The following is an 8,281-nucleotide window of genomic DNA, read 5'->3' on the forward strand; positions in this document are numbered from 1 at the left end:
CATAGAATATTTCGAATGCATTTTGAGCGCGCCGGTTGCGCTGCCGTCGGAAATTCGAATACCGGATTCGGAGACTGATTAGAATCAATTTTCTGAATGGAGTTTGAACTATAAATGCCAACACAAAAATTGGACTTACCCAAATTTTCGACTGAACAGCTCCAGTCTTTTTCAAGGAGTGAGCAATCCACTGCTTCTGTGACGTCACGTTATGCAGATGAGACACGTGACTCGGACAGCAGTGGATCATAGGTTGCAGAAAGTCTATGGCGCCCTCCGTCTCCGAAAATTTGGGTAAGTCCAATTTTTGTGTTGGCATTTATAGTTCAAACTCCATTCAGAATGACTTCTACCAACACAGATGAACTTTCAAGTGAAGATTAAGAATGATTATGGCGAGGATTGCTTGAAAACTGTCAGAAATAGAATCGATTTTGTCGCAGTTTTGTGTTCGAGGACACAAAACTCCCGGGCTCAGCTTCTGGCGCATTCCGCTTTGAAATGTGTGTTTTCTTGGGTGGGTATGATCAAGGTATGACATAAATAAAATACAGCCCAGCCCTCCCGCGGGTCGGATCGCCCTGGCGGCCTACGGCAATTCTAAAAATTGAACCTTCTGATATGGCATTTCCTGTGTTTTTGAGAGGATTTTAAAGAGAGAAATCAGAGACAAAGTTAGCAGTTTTTTCTAGGAATTCCAGCTCCGCTGGTGTGATACAAATAAGTCCACCTAGAAAAAACAACCTTGTACATTAAAAAGTGGACCTTCGCGCGTTTCAAATTCTAAGAATTGAACCTTCTGAAAGGGCATTTTCTGTGTTTTTGAGAGAAATTCAGAGGAAAAATCAGAGACAAAGTTTTTTCTAGCATTCTAGCTTCTGTGGGGTTGCTGGTGATACAAGTAAGTCCGCCTTGAAAAAAATCTTGAACATTTAAAAGTGGACCTTCAAGCCTAAAAAAGTGGACCTTCAAGCCTAAAAAAGTGGACCTTCAAGTCTGTGGGGGGGTTCGGACGAACCCCCCGAACCCCCCCTGGCTACGGGCATGAGTCACGGGGTATTCCGTATCACCCGAGGTGCCAGCCCGACCGCGGGTCGGATCGCCTGACGGCCGTAGCTTGATCGTACCCCCCCCCCCCCCCCCCCGAGAAAACACACATTTCAATGCGGAATGCGCCAGAAGTTGAGGGAGTTTTGTGTCCTCGAACACAAAACTGCCACAATATTGATTCTAATCTCCGAATCCGGTATTCGAATTTCCGACGGCGGCGCAACCGGCACGCTCGAAATGCATTCGAAATATTCTATGGAAGCCTGTGTGATAACACTCCCGAACCCTATGTGATCCGGATAGTTATCACACGGTCCGGAACACCCGTATCAGGCCCAGGTATGACATAATTAAGGGTTAATGACCCGCCCCAAGGTGTATATGGTGTCATAACGCCTGGCCATGTGCTATAACCACCGAATAAAACCACCGAGTGAGCGAAGCGAACGAGGTGGTTTTATGAGGTGGTTATAGCACATGACCAGGCGTTATGACACCATATACACCGAGGAAGAGGCGGGTCATTAACGTTATTATCATATAGCTTATCCAAACTGACGCATATAAGAGTAGACAATTTCTGTTTGACGCATAGATCCCTTTTACTATTAAGAATGCATTTCAGAATTCACATTTGTCCTTTTTTAACAGAAGATGATGAAGAATATGTACAACTGTTGCCTGATTTATTTATTTCAACAACACAGGATAGGAGGGTCGGTTTCAGGTCAGTCAGAAAATGTTATCATTGAAGAATCTCCCTGCAACATGACCTTAGGTAACCTGAATAGAACACAGGTTCTTTGGCCAGCAGGAAATGGAACGCGCGGAACCTTAGATAGAACGTGGTTTCTTTGGCCAACAGCAAATGGAACACGCGGAACATTTTTGGGAATTTTAAATTTGTTTTCCCTTTTTCATGTATTCTAAGGAAATTTTTAGGAATTCTAAGACAATAAAGATTTTTTAAACAAGGTTAAGAAAAAGATTCATCAAATAGAAACCCCCTCTACAAAATGCAACTGTTATAAAGATTTTTTAAACAAGGTTAAGAAAAAGATTCATCAAAAAGATACCCCCTCTACAAAATGGAACGGTTGTGTTCTGACATGACGTCAATAAGTGGTGTGTTATGGCGTGATAACAGACCACTTATTGTGGGCAATGGAGGCTTCTGATTGGTCGACACCATCTGGCCATGTGATAATTTTCCGTATCACACGGGGTACAAGAGTTGTATCACACGGGCTCCCAAGGCATATATCATCATTATATGTCTTTTAAAAATAGCATCATTCCATAGAACAAACATAAAAAATAATGTATTCTCACTTCCCAAATATGCATACCCCCAGTCTCTAGTAGATAACAGCAAATTATCTCAGTTCACTCGGATCAGTGTGCAACACTTTCTTTTTTCAATACCCTATGTAAAGAACATTTAGAAATTGACAACAACAGTAGCAACAGGAAGAATGTGTACTTTACCAGTATGTATGCATAAAAACACATTCATTTGTCTACAAACTTGTCCACAAAATTGCTTTTAAACTGTTCTGTGAAACCGCCGAACCTTGCTGTGTTGACGCTATATCCCCAAGTTGCCACAGTACAGGGGCACCAACAATTAACACGTTACATCAAAGGAACGTTTTGGTGCATGGGGAAGGCGGGCCCAGATCCTATGAACATGAGTTCCCAGATGACTAAACTTTGCTATTTCCATGCATATTATGTGATGATAAGTATGGCCAGATTATAAATTACTGTTGTCTACAGACTTCTTTATTGCAATTAACTTTCTTACTTAGCAATATGCATTCATACATTTCTGACAAATTAAACTTTAGGGAGCACACCCCAGTTTACTTGGGGTTTCAATTGGAGGCTGCGCACCCTCGAGTCTAGGTACTGTCTCTTCCAAGGAATTATTCCGAAGTAAATCAACTGTGTACGGGATGAAAGCCTATCCCTTCCGCTATAGGACCAGCTGAGTTCTGTTTCTTCAACCTCTCTAATTTTGGTAAATCAGGAGACAAAAACATAATTTTCACGTCAAAAACGATGGTCAAATTTTGGCACTTTTGCGTAGGATAAAACTCGTAGAAAACATTTTCTAGGTAGAAACGACTGATGTTGTCAGAAAGAGAAACACCTAGCGTACAGTTGAGCCAATTATAAAGAAAATTCTAGTACTTAGATTTCTTTAATCATCCACGGCGCGACAGATGCATGTCGGCATGACCCACAGAACGCAACAAAGGTCAATCTCCGGCCAAGGGACATTTCACCATCAACGCGGATGGATATCCGGAAGTAAGGCTCAGATCGAAACGCAATTTTCACCCAAAACACACCAATTCATACGCTTTTCAGCCATGCTAGTATCTAATGTCAGTTCGAAGCACATTATGAGAAATCTCAACTCAAACCCAGCCCCTCGAAACCCTTCCGTCACTTTTTTGTCGCGCACTTCTACCCCGGTCGCGGAAGAACTGGGGTGTGCACCGTTTATTTACATTTCATCAAACGTTGTTGCCCCTTTATATATACTTGAAGTGAGCCCTTCCCAGTTCCATGGGGAATTTATCCATGGAAACGTGGCATGGTGTGTGTTAACATGTTGCTCCAGAGCCGAATTGTCATATTTATAGTTGGATTTGCATGTCTTTTTGAGAGTGCAATTTATATTATGTTGCCGCAGTTGATGTGGTACATGATGGTGTGGTATGGATGGTGTGATTGTTGATAGGAATCCGACTTTAGGCTATGCTTGATGTGCATTTCCTGAAATGCTAAAACAGTTTCTTTACCTTGTCAGCAGGGATGGTCTGAAAAAATCCCTCGTCGACAATGTCACTTTGCTACCAACTAATCCATCATCTTTTATAAATTATAAAATGCATTAAAAGGAAAGAAAAGAACGTAATTAGATATTCCATGAGAACATGTACCCACAGTGAATAGAAATAGATAGGCTCCACATTGTACTTATGGGCCTTCCTATGTGCTGTACCATACCTGTAACAGTTAGGCCACAGCAAATAAATTTTATGGATAACATCCTCTGCAGACCCCAAATTTAGTGCGCGCGGGCGAAAAAAACAAGATATCCACATTTTCAAACTTGAATACATTGTACCAAAAAGCATGTAAGAAGAATTGAAGCGATGAAACATGGTATTATAACCAACTAGTCTTTTGTCCCTGTATTCAATAAAACAGTTACTAACACTGATGTCAACATTAAAATCATCATGAATTTAGATCCGGGTTTGTATAGCACATCAAGAACGTAGACAAGGCTTCCTGTACACTGGGTACTGGAGTCTCCTGAGTCATGCGGCATACTGACTGTGACTAGTACTAATGCTGGCTGGCTGCTCACTTGTCTCAACTGAAGTTCTCTCCGCTATTGCCGTGTCCTGGCTGTCTGCCTGAATTTCCGTGCCTCAAAAATCACCCGTCTTTTTATTCTGTCTTCAACAGACAGCTAGACAATGGTCTACTCGAACCGCATACTATTAGTTTCATCGGATTTGTTAGTACCTCGCCTCAAGAAAAACACATCGGATTACAGACTAATTCCAATTTATACCTGTTTGGTATGAGGGCTGCACTGTGTCCTCCTGTAAGTTTGTGACGAGGAGCATTCTTATTACAGCTTGCATACACAATAACCGTGCAACACATTCAGTGTACCGACATGTGCAAATGCCTTTTTACGGCATCTAGAACGTTTTTGCAATGGATCTGACAGACGTTTGAAACATATTCATTTGGTATATTGTATAGAGCCAGCATTATGTACTAGTCACAGTCATGATGCCACATGAATGATTACAATATATTTTCTTATACATGTATGAATAAAGGTCCCAACTCGTGCTTCTGTTAACATGTTCGATGTGGCCTAGCTTTGTTATTACGCATTGTTTTCTCAATTTCAGGCAGAAACGAAATCAACGATTATATCGGGTCTCCTTATTTTCATATAACGTTAACGTTCGGTCAAGTACTTCAATTCATTATATTCCCCTTCCAGTGGGAAGGGGGATATACTGTTTTTGCTTGCCTGTTCTTCTTCTTCTTTCTTCTTCTTCTTCTTCTTCTTCTTCTTCTTCTTCTTCTGCCAAAAACCAAGTAGATGTGCGGTGGTAGCTCTACTAATGGTATTGCAGAAAGCTATATGTACCTTATGTTACATGGTTCGGATGTTATATTTAAGATGTAGGTACCTATAGGAAAGGTGAATACACCTGACAATGAATTATGCTAATGAGGACCTTATTTGCATAATTTATGCAGAAAATTGTATTTCCCTTACCGTACAAGCTGCAGATGTCATCTTTGAGATGTAGGTACCTTTAGGAAAGGTGAACACACCTGGCCATGAATTATGCTAATGAGGACCTCATTTGCATAATTTATGCATAAACTTGTATTTCCCTTTCCGCAAAAGCTGCGGATGTCATATTTGAGATGTAGGTACCTTTAGGAAAGGTAAACACACCTGGCCATGAATTATGCTAATCAGGACCTCATTTGCATAATGTAAGCATAAACTTGTATTTCCCTTACCGTAAAAGCTGCGGATGTCATCTTTAAGATGTAGGTACCTTTAGGAAAGGTCAATATACCTGGACATGAATTATGCTAATGAGGACCTTATTTGCATAATTTATGCAGAAACTTGTTTTTCCCTTACCGTAAAAGCTGCAGATGTCATCTTTGAGATGTAGGTACCTTTAGGAAAGGTGAACACACCTGGCCATGAATTATGCTAATGACGACCTCATTTGCATAATTTATGCATAAACTTGTATTTCCCTCACCGTAAAAGCTGCGGATGTCATCTTTAAGATGTAGGTACCTTTAGGAAAGGTCAATATACCTGGACATGACTTATGCTAATGAGGACCTCATTTGCATAAATTATGCATAAACTTGTATTTCCCTTACCGTAAGAGCTACAGATGTCATACTTGAGATGTAGGTACTTTTAGGAAAGGTGAACACACCTGGCCATGAATTATGCTAATGACGACCTCATTTGCATACGAGGCCCTCATGAACATAATTCATGGCCAGATTTTCTGAACTTTCCTAATGGTAACTACATCTCAGATATGACATCCGTAGCTTTTACAGTAAGGAAAATACAAGGTTATCCATACATTATGCAAATGAGGTCGTCATTAGCATAATTCATGGCCAGGTGTGTTCACCTTTCCTAAAGGTACCTACATCTCAAAGATGACATCTGCAGCTTTTACAGTAAGGGAAATACAAGTTTATGCATAAATTATGCAAATTAGGTCCTCATTAGCATAATTCATGGCCAGGTGTGTTCACCTTTCCTAAAAGTACCTACATCTCAAGTATGACATCTGTAGCTCTTACGGTAAGGGAAAAACAAGTTTATGCATAAATTATGCAAATGAGGTCCTCATTAGCATAAGTCATGTCCAGGTATATTGACCTTTCCTAAAGGTACCTACATCTTAAAGATGACATCCGCAGCTTTTACGGTGAGGGAAATACAAGTTTATGCATAAATTATGCAAATGAGGTCCTCATTAGCATAATTCATGGCCAGGTGTGTTCACCTTTCCTAAAGGTACCTACATGTCAAAGATGACATCTGCAGCTTTTACGGTAAGGGAAATGCAAGTTTATGCATAAATTATGCAAATAAGGTCTTCATCAGCATAATTCATGGCCAGGTGTGTTCACCTTTCCTAAAGGTACCTACATCTCAAAGATGACATCTGCAGCTTGTACGGTAAGGGAAATACAATTTTCTGCATAATTTATGCAAATAAGGTCCTCATTAGCATAATTCATTGTCAGGTGTATTCACCTTTCCTATAGGTACCTACATCTTAAATATAACATCCGAACCATGTAACATAAGGTACATATAGCTTTCTGCAATACCATTAGTAGAGCTACCACCGCACATCTACTTGGTTTTTGGCAGAAGAAGAAGAAGAAGAAGAAGAAAGAAGAAGAAGAACAGGCAAGCAAAAACAGTATATCCCCCTTCCCACTGGAAGGGGAATATAAATACAAGCCGTCACAATTTCAACTATAGTTAGAATATACATGTAATTTTCTTATATGAATAAATGTCCCAACTCGTGCTTCTGTTAACATGTTCGATGTGGCCTAGCTCTGTTATTATATTCCCCTCCAGAGAGGGAATATACTGTTTTTGCTCGCCTGTTCTTCTTCTTCTTCTTCTTCTTTCTTCTTCTTCTTCTTCTGCCAAAAACCAAGTAGATGTGAGGTGGTAGCTCTACTAATGGTATTGCAGAAAGTTATGTGTACCTTATGTTACAATGTACGGTTGTTATATTTAAGATGTAGGTACCTTTAGAAAAGGTGAGTTCACCTAACAATTGATTATGCTAATGAGGACTTTATTTGCATAATTTATGCAGAAACTTGTACTTCCCTTACCGTAAAGGCTACGGACGTCATATTTGAGATGTAGGTAGCTTTAGAAAAAGTGAATACACCAGGCCATAAATTATGCTAATGAGGACCTCATTTTCATGATTTTGGCTTGTACTTGTACTTCCCTTACTGTAAAGGCTACGGATGTCATATTTGAGATGTAGGTACCTTTAGGAAAGGTCAGAAAACCTGCTGGCCATAAATCATGCTAATGAGTGCCTTATGCATAATTATGCAAATGCAGACCTCCTTTGCATAATTTATGCAGAAACTTCATAATACCCTTACAGCCAATGCTAAGGATGTCATATTTGAGGTGTAGGTAATGGGAGGGGAATATCCTGCATTTTCCCGAAAATGTTGCCATTCTAGTTACGCATTGTTTTCTCAATTTCAGGCAGAAACGAAATCAATGTTATATCGGGTCTCCTAATTTTCATATAACGTTCGGTCAAGTACTTCAATTGATGACTTCGGAATAGCACGCGACTCAAAGTGAAAGTCTGCGAGAACCCAAAAATTCTCACAGTCTCTGCGAAACTCTCGCACTGCCTTTGCGGTAAGAAGTTGCTAGACTTGTAGAGAGACTTTTTTCGACGGGTGATTTTGGAACAGTCAATTTTTGCATGGGGAGGGAGATGGGCAAAGTATGTTGTATTTGTATGTATGTATGTATGTATGTATGTATGTATGTATGTATGTATGTATGTATGTGTGTTTCCGTGTCTGTGCGTTTATGTGTTTCGCGAGAAGCTAGTCAATCCAGACG

The sequence above is a fragment of the Branchiostoma lanceolatum genome, chromosome 18, assembly GCF_035083965.1.
Source record: "Branchiostoma lanceolatum isolate klBraLanc5 chromosome 18, klBraLanc5.hap2, whole genome shotgun sequence".
Classification (NCBI taxonomy): Eukaryota; Metazoa; Chordata; class Leptocardii; order Amphioxiformes; family Branchiostomatidae; genus Branchiostoma; species Branchiostoma lanceolatum.